This window comes from Parasteatoda tepidariorum, chromosome 7 (genome assembly GCF_043381705.1).
Source record: "Parasteatoda tepidariorum isolate YZ-2023 chromosome 7, CAS_Ptep_4.0, whole genome shotgun sequence".
Classification (NCBI taxonomy): domain Eukaryota; kingdom Metazoa; phylum Arthropoda; class Arachnida; order Araneae; family Theridiidae; genus Parasteatoda; species Parasteatoda tepidariorum.
In genome coordinates this window covers 61,934,764-61,947,996 of record NC_092210.1, presented here as the reverse complement: position 1 = coordinate 61,947,996, position 13,233 = coordinate 61,934,764, and positions in this window count along the sequence as shown.

Below are 13,233 nucleotides of genomic sequence, written 5' to 3'. Positions count from 1 at the left end.
CATAAAATATTTAAAAGCATTAATTCCTTTTTTTTTTTTTCCTTTTTTTTTTCCTCTTCTAAGAAACTTACTACTGGAAGTTTCATCCATACCTTAATACTTTAACCTTACTTAAACTATTATCTATTGGTTGCGGAACTATTTTATTGTGATCTCTTGTAAATAGTTTGCACGGGTAATAAGAAGAAAAAAGAGAGCTATTTCATCTGTTTGCAATTTTTTAATGTGTACAGGAGAATTAATTGGGGAAACTTGTTTTGCTACTCAGCCTATGCAAGAAATATATACAATGGAGAATTTATTATCTAGAATTAACAACAAAATAAATTGCCTTTTTAGCATTATACTAAAAAGATTTTTCTAACAAAAGTACATAATTTGGGTTCATATATTGCTTTTGTGAAATCTTTTCAGTTTATTTGCACGTCTTCTATTATTAAAAAATACAAATATATCTCAGTTGAAGAACTTATATTCTTGTATGTTTGTCTGACTTTTTGCTGCACTGATTCATTAATATTTATTCGCCTCTGAAGGATAAAAATCACATATTGCTTTAGATTCCTTGTAATGGTATTTGATCGTTATTAAAGTTTTGTATTTTATTAGGAAAAAAACTTTGTGACTTTTGATGGTAAAATACAACGAGTTATAATATGCAAATGAGTTATACTATGCAAATGAGTTATACTGTGCAAATGAGTTGTACTATACAAAATAGTTGTTCTATGCAAATAAGTTATGCTATGCAAATGACTTATACTATACCAATGAGTTCAACTATGCAAATGAGTTGCATTATACAAATGAGTTAAACTATGCAAATTAGTTATACTATGCAAATGAAAATACTGAACAAAGTCATGGTTAAAGAAAAGAATTGAGAAAATTACTCAATTAATTTATTATTTTCACACTTCTTTGCTTTAACTAAGATTTTGTTTAGCTTTGTTTATATTCTGTCCTATTTAGGCTGGTTTTAATAGAAAACTATATATTTTGGTTATCTGGTGCTATCTTTATCAAATATATATTTTCCAAGATCAGTAGTATCTTGTAAAGGACCATCTATTTAAAACTTAAAAATTGCAATAAGTTTTTAGCACTCCAAGTTTTGCCAATAAAGACTTTTTTTATACATATTACTCACCTATTGCATCATTAATTTTTGTGCAATCAATTATGTGTATTAAAACTACTGTATTATTAAAATCCTTTTGCAAATAAAACTATACATATTTTCAAAAGCAGGTATTCACAAATGATGTCACAGCTTGAGTGAGAGGATTTTCATGAAACTGTGAGAAGGGAAAGTTTGTTAATAGTGTGACAATGCACATTTTTAATTTTTTCATCTTACGTTTATTTTTTAAAGTTAAGGAACATTGATTTCACTGGGTCTTCTTATTTTCATTTGTATTGAAAAGTATCAATGCTAATTAAGGTTTATATTAGATCCTAATTTAGAATTTAGTTTAGTAATAAAATTAAGGATGTGATGTCGGAAAAAGTGTGGCATCATTTATGAACCATATGTAATTTGTGAAAGATTAAATTAAAACATTTTTTCTTGCAGTTGACTGTTACGGTGTGCAATATAGCAATAACGCATGCCTATAAACAATTGATTATATCAATCGTTTCTGTGTTTTTCTTTTTGATCCTAACCATATCTATTTGTTTCAACAGCAAGAAGAAGAAAAATTTTAATCTTATAGCACCAGATTCAATCCAAATAATAATTGTTACAAATATACTGTATTGATTTTAGATGTCTGTAAAACAGATTTAATGCTGTATATAGTTCACTAGTGAGATTTGCAGTGTACTCTCAATTTTCTAATGGCTGGTAAAGATAATTTGATTGTAATGGTTGATGTACAGGCTGTTCCATTATTTAAAGTTTACCTGCTGAATCATTTTCAATCCAGAGGGCTCTTTATTTAGAAAATGACTGACTCATTTACACTAATTAACAGGTTGGATTTCAACAAATCTTATGAAGTTGAGTGTTACAACAAAAAAAAAAGATGAATCTTTTCTTGCAGGGGTATTTAAATTTCTGCGTTTTACTTTATTGCTAATTGTTTCAATGTTTTCTTATTGAAAACTCCGTTTTTTTTATTTTGTCTGAACAACAAAATATGTATATTTCTCATTACATAAGTTGACTTTGACACTGCACAACTATTGACTGAGTGCCTCAAATAGCTTCAACTACTGTTTGCAAGGAGGACCTTTTTCACTTTATGGAAGTAGCCTTACTTTTGTGATAAATTATACAATATAGTCAGGTTACTGATATCGTTCAGCCTTTATTTTACAGTTATACAGTTTGTATGTAAAGGAAATGGTTAAGAATATTTTAAAATTATAGTATCCATAACATTGTGTTCATTTTCATTTTTTTATAGTGAAAATGGTTTCAAACTGTTATTAAATGCAGACAGTTTGTGCTATGTTGTGAAAATATTTGTTGATTTTTTTTCATGCTAATTAATAAAAAAAATTAAAAAATCATTAGTACTGTAGTAAAAGAACTCATTATTTTCTTATATTTGTTTAATCATAGTATATTTTTTAATTAAAGCATGATTACTTTACACTCAGGTAATTGAGAGTATACTGTATAGTGCACTTATAGAGTAATAACTTTTTGAATAAAGAAAAACTAATATTTGAGTTGTGTTTGTGTAGAGCTGGGGGGAAAATAAGATGTTGTAACTGCGACGATTTTGACAGTATATATTTATAAATAAAAACTATGTATAAATTGTAAATATGCAATGTTGTAACCTAATTGTTTTGTATGCATTTGCTTATTTCAATATTCTTTTTAATTCCTCTTCAAATAAACCTTTAATTCTTATCTTAGCAAAGAAGTTTCAACAATATAGTATTTTAAATAAAAAGATAATAATTTTTAAGTATTTTAACACACAGTTATTGTTAAATTTCGTACTTGTACACATTACGAAAATCTTTTTCCTTTTCTTTTTATTCTCTTTCTTTTTCACTTGATCGTATTTGTGAAAGTATGTATCTGTACTTACTGTGTTATACTTGTAAGTACTGTTTAACTCTTTAACTGTCTGTCATGAACTGTGTTGGGAATTGCTACCTCGTGCAGTTAACTGGTTTTACTGGTGCAGTTAACTGGTTTTCAAAGAGGAAACAATGCGTTTTGTATAAGTTTTCAAAAAAACCAGGACAGTTAAAGGGTAGTATTGGTGAAGCCGCCCTTAAAAGCAAAGTACTATTTTAATGTTTTAATAATAGAAAAATTTTATTCATAAAACTCCATGTTTTTATATGTATTTTTATATGCTAGTTACAGTCATAAAGCAGCGAATCCTCATAAACTTGAGAGTCAGCAATCTTTCTTAATTAGCAATTATACTATACTTAAAATGAGTTGTTATGGTTAACTATTAAATATCTGATAACTTTTATTGTAATAAGTAAAAACTTACACATTTAAAAACATCATTGATTAACTAAACACGGAGAGATGAATACTTCTCATGTTTTCATAGCTGGAGTTTACTATTGTATATCAACAACCGTAGACCAGCATTTTAAACTAAAGTTATGCAATTTGCTTAAAATAAATCAATTGTGAGTCTGGTATAGGCTATTACCATAGATATGCAGTTATCTATGGTGACTATTTGCAGTCAATATTTATAAAATGCAGTATGTTAATGATTTCAGATTTGTAATTTATTTTATTGAAAGTATTAACTAGAACAAAATGTTTCGGAATGGAAATGTGTGTTCTGAATTTTTCCTTATTTAAAGTTCAATTTAAGCTACTATTTGTAAGAAGTTGAAACTATCATAAAAGTATTTTTACATTTTCAGGATTGTGTTATCATTTTTTTAAATTTTGGTTTAATATGCTTGTGTTTATATTTTATTTGTAAGCTGTTGAAAGTTTTGAAAAATATTCAAAATCAAAGTATTCTGAAAGTTTTTGACTGAAACATTTTGCATTCTTTTTGTAAGTTTTATTTATTTTTCAATTTCTTTACTGTTCATTTTTTTTTTCAATTATTAGCTGCTACTAATATGCTATTTTAAAATTTTATACTGCTGGTCATTGCTCCAGAATTCAGTATCCTTTATAAAGAAATTGCTTTCTGGTGAATTTGGGACTGGGGAAATGTTTTGGGGACTTAAAATAAATGGACTTTTTAATGTTATGGTAGTAACTTTGAGCTTTCTTTTTAAAATTTGTAAAATTTTGTAAATCTGTACAGTTGTGTTTTGCAGTAATACCAATACTCATTTTAATTTTTTTTCCTTGTTTATAAGTTATGTATATTTGTTTTATATTTGTATATCAAAGTAAAACTCTTATTTTTTTACTTTATTTTTATTGAAATCTGATATATTTATTACTTTTATGAAATATTGATGGTAGTCTACCAAATAAAGAAAGAATCTGTAATGTAATATATTTCAAAAAGTTTTCAGTTACTTTATGTAATTTCTGTTTTGAGAAAGATGTTGTCTAGAGGAGGTTTTATAATCACTCTTAATATATATTTTTATAACCCTTGTCTAAAAATAAATATGCACATTTGGAGTCTTGAATTAGTGCTTAAGGAGAGCAAAAAAACTTTGATGAAAAAATACCCTAATCAAATCTGTCAGAAGCGAAAAATTAAGAAAATAGTCATTTACCTGTTCTCCTTACATTAATTTTTCATCTGATAGTTTTGCTTGTTCTGATTCTGATTATACTCTTGGAAATAGAATAGACATCTCAAGGTTACGCAATTTCCCTATTCTCTACACTTTTCCCCTCTCCATTTTCATGGTTTCTGCAAATCTTGTTTTGTTTTTTCCATGGCAATACAATTTAGTAAGAAGTTGGAATGTACTTCAATAGAAAAAGCTCAAGATTTGCCAAAACCATGGAAACAGAAAGGAGATAGTGGGGAAATCATGTAATCTTGAAACACCTAAAGTGAAGATAAGATCTGAAGGACAAGCAAAATGGTTTTGTTTGTTCTTCATTATGTTCATCTTTCCTTCATTTTGATTGACCTCAATACTGAAATGTTCAAATTTTTTTTCAATTAAATATTAATTTGCAACCCTTATTATGCAAATATAAATTCAAGGTGGTGATAACAAAGCATCCTATAATTGCCACTAAGCTGAGAATTAGTCAAAATTTTTAAAAAATGGTTTGTTAAGTATACGTTATGTTTTATTCATCATAATCATAAAACCTTGTCATTTCTTTTTGTAGAAATTATATAATTTTGAGAAGAAAAAAATAATAACAATAATTTTGCAATGTGGAAACAATAAACTGTTTTTGATATCTGTTTTCACAGAAATGCTTTACTGCAAAATACTATGTGTTTGAGAGAAGGCTATGACTTTGTTGCCACAGAATAAATAGTTGAATACTGTTACTGTTTGTATTTGTGTTATCCTTTATTTATCGAAGCCTTTTGGCAAAATGTGGTAAGTACAAGGAGATTAAAACTCATGTGAAATTCTTAATTTGTTAATTAATTAGGTAGTAATATACTATATCCATTTACCCGGAATTATTACGCTTTTTTCATAGTCAAAATAAGTCTTTCGGTTGAGTAATGAAAATTGCGGTTTTTGAGAATTTCCATAATAATCTATTTAAAATATCTATGTATCTTTTTTACTTAAACTACCAAAAGTTGCAAAATTTTGTAGCTTGCAATTAATCTGTGATATTTTTTTTCTACTTCGTAAATAATTATAAAAGTAATAAATAAGAAAAATGATTTGATAGAAATCAATAGATCCTTTTTCAGTGAAAGGCAGCAACCACCAATTTGACCATTCAAGGGTTACAGATCGGGATAGCCCTAGTTGGTTGGACGTCAGATTCGTGTTCGTGAAAACGGGAGTTTGAATCTGTTGGGGTCACTAAGTCCTCCAAGCCCACCTATAACAAATCGACACCTCTGGGGGTACTGAATTGGAAATTGATCGATCTCTGATTAAAGTCAAAATTACGATCTGTGGGTGTATGAATGGGTCCACCCTGAAAAACTGGCTGTGACAACCGTGCGATCGTATTCTTGGCCTTAAATCGCTCCTGCCTTAGAGTCCCTTTGTTTCCCAAACAGGCTTGCTGGCAATGGCAATAGAAACAACAAAAATGGGAAATAACGTTTTTGTTACCTAAATAAAAAATTTCCATTATACTCTAAAATTTCAAATTTTAACAAATTCTTTCTCCTGTGTAACATTCAGCAATTTAGTATTGTGTAAGCGTTTAGCAAAACAATTAATAAAATGGTTTTTCAGAAACTTAGATATCACGCTATTGACAACGTGTGAAAACTTATTTGCAGTTTTTTAAAAAGAGAAAAATACGAGTCCCCTTTAAATTATACCGTATAGCTGGTGATTGATAAGTTATAAGTTGTGACGTTCAAAATTGGGTATAACCGTGATTCTAATGTCTCATTAAACTACTATACTTAGCAGAAATCCTGTAACTAGTAGCTGACAGACGCCATGCAGTTTGAAGTCGACGGAAAACAGAATAGGCTATTTCTTAGTCGACGCAAGCGTTTTTAAAAATTTTATACAAATTCGGATTTTAAATATTTTTATGTGGAACTGTATTTGGATAAACAAATCATATTGTGTGCAGAAATTTTCAATTCACTTAAAAAATTCCCAACTTATAACGGAATACGCAAAAAATAAAATTAACATTTAGTGGTCATCAAACTATAGGGACCATATTTCACAGATTGCAGTTACCCCCTACATTTTGGGGGTCAAAAAAAGGTATGTTTTTTTTAGGGAAAGTATGTCTTTTTGTCTGATTTCGTAACTTAAATTATCGTCTGCTCCAAGATTAATATATTAAAGGCGAGATTCTTGGATCATTAATTAAGTCCTAATAATTTATGCCATTAGATCAGAAATTATTCAAAGTGTGCCATTTTATTTATTTTTTGTTCTGTACATTATTCAGTGTGTTCCATAATCACATTCATTTGGGGTCCTAAATTAATATTCAAGGGGGGGGTGGAATCTAACGTTTCACTGCCGAGGAAGGCGGGACGAGGATAATCAAATCCTATTTGATTGCTGGAAGAAGGAATTGAAACGCGTTAATTCGAAACAAATTCAACTTCTATCCCGCATGTAATACTGGATTTCGAGGAGTTTAATTTTCTGCCACCTTCCTCACTAATTAATCGGCAGATTTCGATAACGGTTTTGCTATTTTCTTTCTTACGATTAATTTATGCCATTTTATTTGCATAAAATTTATATATTATTTTATAAATTGTTTATTAATATTTACACATTTATCTAGTTTTGGTACTAGAACAGCCATTTTAATAAATAAATTTAATAGTGTGACCTTTCTGCCTTCGGCAACATCAACATTGCTCTGACTCCTATGAAAGGAAATCGCCTTTCAAGTGTACCTTATAGTTTCGTTAATCTTATGAGGAAATATTTGTAAATTAAAAAATTGTTACGAATAAATTCTAATCGAAATTTCGGAAATTGTTCTTCCAGAAAAATGCTCGAAGTTTTGTCACAGAATAAAGATGTTTACCTTTTAAAAAATTTTGAACCAGTGCTGTAGTAGGGGAACGGCAATGTGCGAAATTATTGGTTTGTTGTATTGAAAATTAAAATAATTGAAAAAAAATTTAACTATCTTTTTATATATTTTTTTTAAACTGAAGCAAAAAAAATTTCCTTCTGTCAGAATAGCCGATTACAACTTTGTTTTATAATCTGTTCGATTAAATAATTATGTTCAAGCAATAAAAAAAAAAAGGGCTCATGGAATTCACTCACTTTTTATCTGTATAAAGACACTTAAGGAAAGTACCATGAGTTATTACAAATGTAAAATTCTCTTACTGTTAAACTCTGACAAAGCGAATGTGTTTTTTGTTTTTTTTCTTGTATTTGCATATATATATTTTTTCTACCTTCTATCTATCAAGGCAGCGTGTTTAACATATAAGTTGTGCATAGTACTTTTCAAGTGGTATTGAAGAATTGTGTACTCACTATATTTAATCGAAATTTATTTAGTTTATTACATTATACAATTATTTTATCTATAGCTTTAATGATGAATACACCAAAGATAAAAAAGAATGCAAATTGGCAGAATTGTTTATATCTATCCTTTTTTTAAATAATGGTTTGCTTTTTTTTTCAATTAAAGCTAGCCGAATAATTTAAATTATTGTTTTTTTTTTTTTTTTTTTTTTTTTTTTTTTTTTTTCTTAACAAAAATCAGTAAATTGAACCCTAGAAAATAATGAGTTTCCCCAAATATTGTTTTTCAATTTCAGCACTGATTATGAAAATTATTATGAGTTGTAACAACCACCTTTTTAATAAAATTATTATACTACAGTAATGAAGAAAATATAATATTGTGATTTTTGACCCCTGTTAAATTTATAATAAATTTCAAACCAACAACAGCTGCTTTGAAAAGAAAATTTGAGGACCTCAACTGACGGAGTTGTTATTCTTTCGTATAGATGGCAGCACGCATCATAAAATTGCTTTGAAAATAATTCCAACGAGAAACAGAGTGACAACGAACAGAAATAGTCCACCAGCCAATCGGGTGGCTCAAATCAGAAATCTAGACATCTGATTGGTTAACTTCCTTCTCTCCATCCGAAGCTTGTACTTTTCCTTCTTCATTCTCTCTTTTTTCATCCTTCACTCGTTTTCGCTCCCAGCAATGGCGGTTGCTTCAGGGTAAAATAAAAGCTTGAAAATGTAGAAATAGAATCCCACACACGCGTCTTCAGTTCAACACTGTCTAATAAAAGAGCCATGTTTGAACGACCGTGACCTGCTACTTTTCCTGCAATTTTTTTTATATCCTCTTCTCCTCAAATGCATGTATTCATGCCATGTCCTCACAACTTCTTGCGCCATATTGACTATTTTCCTTTACTCGCTCAAATACAGATAGAATAAAACTCAACTACATTGTATATAAAGCTGATTTAGTTTTCTTAAATCTAATTTCGCTTCCTGTGGTCATTATTTCTAGCTTGGTTTCCATCTGTTATTAAGTCATACTAGAAAAATATTACTTCAACAACTGTCTATTCTTTTTATTGAGCGAAGTACGAGTTTTTTTATCTCTTTTCAATTTAAAATTGATATTAAATAAGACGACTTTCAAATTTCTGGTAGGGGGCTTTTGATTTTAATATTTGTGGTAAGCTCCTTCTCTTTTCGAACTACCATTTTGTAAAGTTGCAGATAACTCTCAGGCCTAATATTTCTCCCAAAATTATAACGTTTTTGTTTTCTCCATTTTTTTGATTGCAATGACTTTTTAAAATTATTTTTACAAAGACGTTTGTGCCCTGTTAAAATGTTTTGATAATAATTTTTTTCTTTAACAACGAAAAAAAATGCATTTGATTTTGCACAATTCTTGAATAAACTACCATAAGTATAAAAAATAAAAATATATTGAAATACTAACAATTGAAAAACTGAATTTAAGATTCTATTCATAAACCTAAGGAATTCAAATTAATTAAAAAACAAATTTTCTTTCGAAGCTGTTAATGTTATTAGAGACACTTTTTTTTTACCCTTTACCGCTTTTACGTATACAAACGTGAATTTGGATTTTCGGTTTAACATCTTTTTTTTTTTTTTAAATTTGAAATGTTAGTAAAAACACAAAATTTGATAATTTGTACTTAGGGATAGTCTACGAATTAGATACATAGTTCAGACATTTAGTCTTACATGTAAAATATTATTGCTTTAAATGATCGATTCTAATCAAAAATACAGTATTCATATCATAGAGATTTTAAATGGGAAATTGAGGGATTATCCGCTAAATTACTTTTATACAAAAATCTTAACGGCATATTCACTTTATTTTCGTTTCAAGATTATTGAAACCCATTTTTAAATCTATTTAATAAAGGAAGCTTTGAACTCCATAACTAGATTAAAGATAGGTATGAAAGATTATTAACAAATAGACACCGGTTACTATATTTAATGCCACAGTACTGCTAAGAATTTCTAGGTATTGATTTTAAACTACTACTATAACAAGTTCCGTGTCCCTTTAATTAAATCATACTGAAGATTTTTAAATTATCAGTTCTGAACAAAGCAACTCCGAAATTAAAAATAGTGTATTTTATTAATCTCTCGTGAAAAACTTTTCCTTTATTGTACTAAGTAAAGCAAAAAAGCTCTTAATTTTTATTTATACAAGGTATTTAATTAAATAAACAGTGAATTATAAGCTTTCGAATTTTGCATAGATTCAAACAGTTGCCATCTTAAAGAAAAAAAATTTAGTGTGATGCCCTTTTATTATTTTCAAAAATTTTCCATTTATTGAATCGTTTGCTCAATTGTCATTTTTTTTTCCAACACAAGAAGAAGAAAAAAAATTAGTCCCCATCTAAATTTTTGATTACAAATACGTAAATAATAAAGAGTCATAAATTCAAAGTGATTTTACAGTAGAAAATGAAGATAAAAGGGAGAATCGAGATTTGTTTGGTTTCCAAATTTCAACGTTAAGTTGCACATAAATTTCGAATCGTTTGTGATTGATAAACTATTTAACGTAGTATTTGTTTGATTATACAGTAAGTAGTAAATATTTTACAATGCATATTAATCACTGTATTACAATATGTTTTAAACATACGCATTTTCTAATTTAACCTTTATTCCTTTTTGCTTCTCTAGTGTTAAAATAAAAATGTAGAACTGATTGTGCAAACGATTAAATCAATGGCGAATATTATTCACAAAATGTAGGCCTAAATTTTGACACCTTATTCATATCAGAATGTTAATCATATTCTTTAAAAAAAATAATGTTGCGGAAATATGTAAGTTCCAAACCTGTCAAATGAAAAATTATATAAGAAATAGAACTAACATCGCCCTGTACAATAATTAAATCTCAATCTATACTTCATACGTATGAACTGAATGCAGTAAATTTTTTTAAGAAACTTTTTATTTTTATGTCCCTTCCAACTCTCTGTGTGTTATTTTATTATCTTTATTTCTTTCCTAAAACCAATCCCTGTTTCTGAAAACGTTTTTTTATATAGTCAGAAAAAAAAAATGAGAAAAAGCAAACGATAAAAAAAGAACCTGAAAATTATTCCCCTTCTTTCTGTCTCCCCGGGTTTGGTTATACTATTGAGAAGCCAGGTTAAAGGTGTGCAAGTTACGTCGGAGGATAAATTACTAGCTTTTTCTGCTGCCTTCCTTTTAATTTTTTCCCCCTACGTTTCCAAAGAACGTTTTAGTAATCTTTGAAGGTGGTAAAAGCAAGAAAAAAAAATGGCTAAGGGCAAAGGACATGACGAAATCGCTGACTGGTTCCAAATGGAATTTGAACCCGCAGTACTCAATTATGCTTCTTGCAAATGAAAATTTCTCCGAAACCGTAACCATGCTTCGTTCGCTCATTTGGCTCTCTTCCAGAAAATGTAAACGCTACTTCAGCATAATTATAATGATTTTTTTTTATACTTATTCTGTTCTACACGATCTACAGAGTCAACTGTGAAGCTATTATTTTATTTCATTGAAGTGTGAAATTTATTCTTAATAGTTTTGATTGTTATGCTTCAAGACAGCAAAATATTTTTTTTTTTACTTGTGTTGTAAAAAATGTTTATTGGTTTTAGCTTTTAGTTAATAACTTACATTATTTGGTCTGGAGCAACATCATTTGTCAGATTGATTCGATTTATTAATAGAAAGTTTATATTCCTAAAAATTCAGTTTTTTTTTTTTTTTTTTTTTAACATTTTGATCTAGAAAGTACTTAGTTTTGGGGTTAAAAGTTAAAAACTTTTTGGTATGGTAAATATCACAAAGTAACTGCAATTTTTGAGGAATATGGCCGTGTCATAGGATTCCATTTCGATCAGCCTTAACAACATAAACAAATTGCAAGACTATTCTGAAATATCTCTTTTTATGATCTACTCAAGCTTCCCCAAAACAGACGGCTATTGGTGGCGTGCACATAAGCCAAGTTTCTGTGCATGCACAATTGCGCACGCACACAAAGAGGTTTTGAAACTGTAGTGGTGCCGTGTTATTGCTCTAAAATACTGCTTCAACAAAAGATGAGTTTCTATACTCTATGTGCTGTCATAATAGAACATTTTGAGATCACTCGTGTGTGTCAAAAGTGCGGTCACATGTGCAAGCGGAACATTGTCAGATGGATCTCCCTCCCACTCTTCAGTCGTTGTTGCTATGGGAACCTTCGAACCTGACTTCACTCTCCCGCAAGCTTCCGAAATGGCGTTCTGTTTGCTGAAGATAGGAATTCTATTTCAAAGCACAAAAATTGTGTTTCTGGAGGCGGTGTAGCTTGTTCAAACAGCCAGTCCGTCAATAAAATATCCGAGACTATTTATTCTGGAACCTAAATAATAACTTTTACTGATAGCATATTAAATTTTTTGAAATGGTTTAAAAAGCTTGAACTTGACGAAATAAAAACATCAATTAATGATTATGAAATAAAAGTAAATCAAAATAAGTTCAAATATTTATGAAGATCTCTAGGTAAATATGCATGGTAAACATGATAAGTTCCGAATTCTATTCTGGAAAAATGATTTATAAGTTTTATCAACTAGTTCAGGGATGGCGAACCAATGGCACGCGTGCCATTTATGGCACGTGACACAATATTCTGGGCATGCTACCGATCACAAAGTTCACTATAAAGCATATTAACAATTAAAAATGAAATTCACAAAAAAAAAAATTATTAACAAAAGAATTTACAATTAATTCCAAAAAACAATTAATAACCATAAAAAGCAAGCTAACAATAAATAACTAGCCAAAAAAATTTAACAGTCCTGCTTAAACTAACATCTTACAACCCAACAAAAGTTATTTGTCATCTAATCTGCAACAACAGAAGTCATACTGATGTTACTTTAAGTTGAATTACGCGTATNGGAGATACAGACAACTCATTGGTTAAGAGCAACTGTAAAACCATATCAGCATTAAGTTTTAAATCGTCATTAACATAAAATGTTAAATCATCATGCATTATTAGACATTTTATCAAAACATTAACTTAATACGTAATGGGTTAAAAGTAATGTAAACAATCATTGAATTGGTATTTGTTATACTACAAAATATAACTGAAAGACTTTCGACGACACG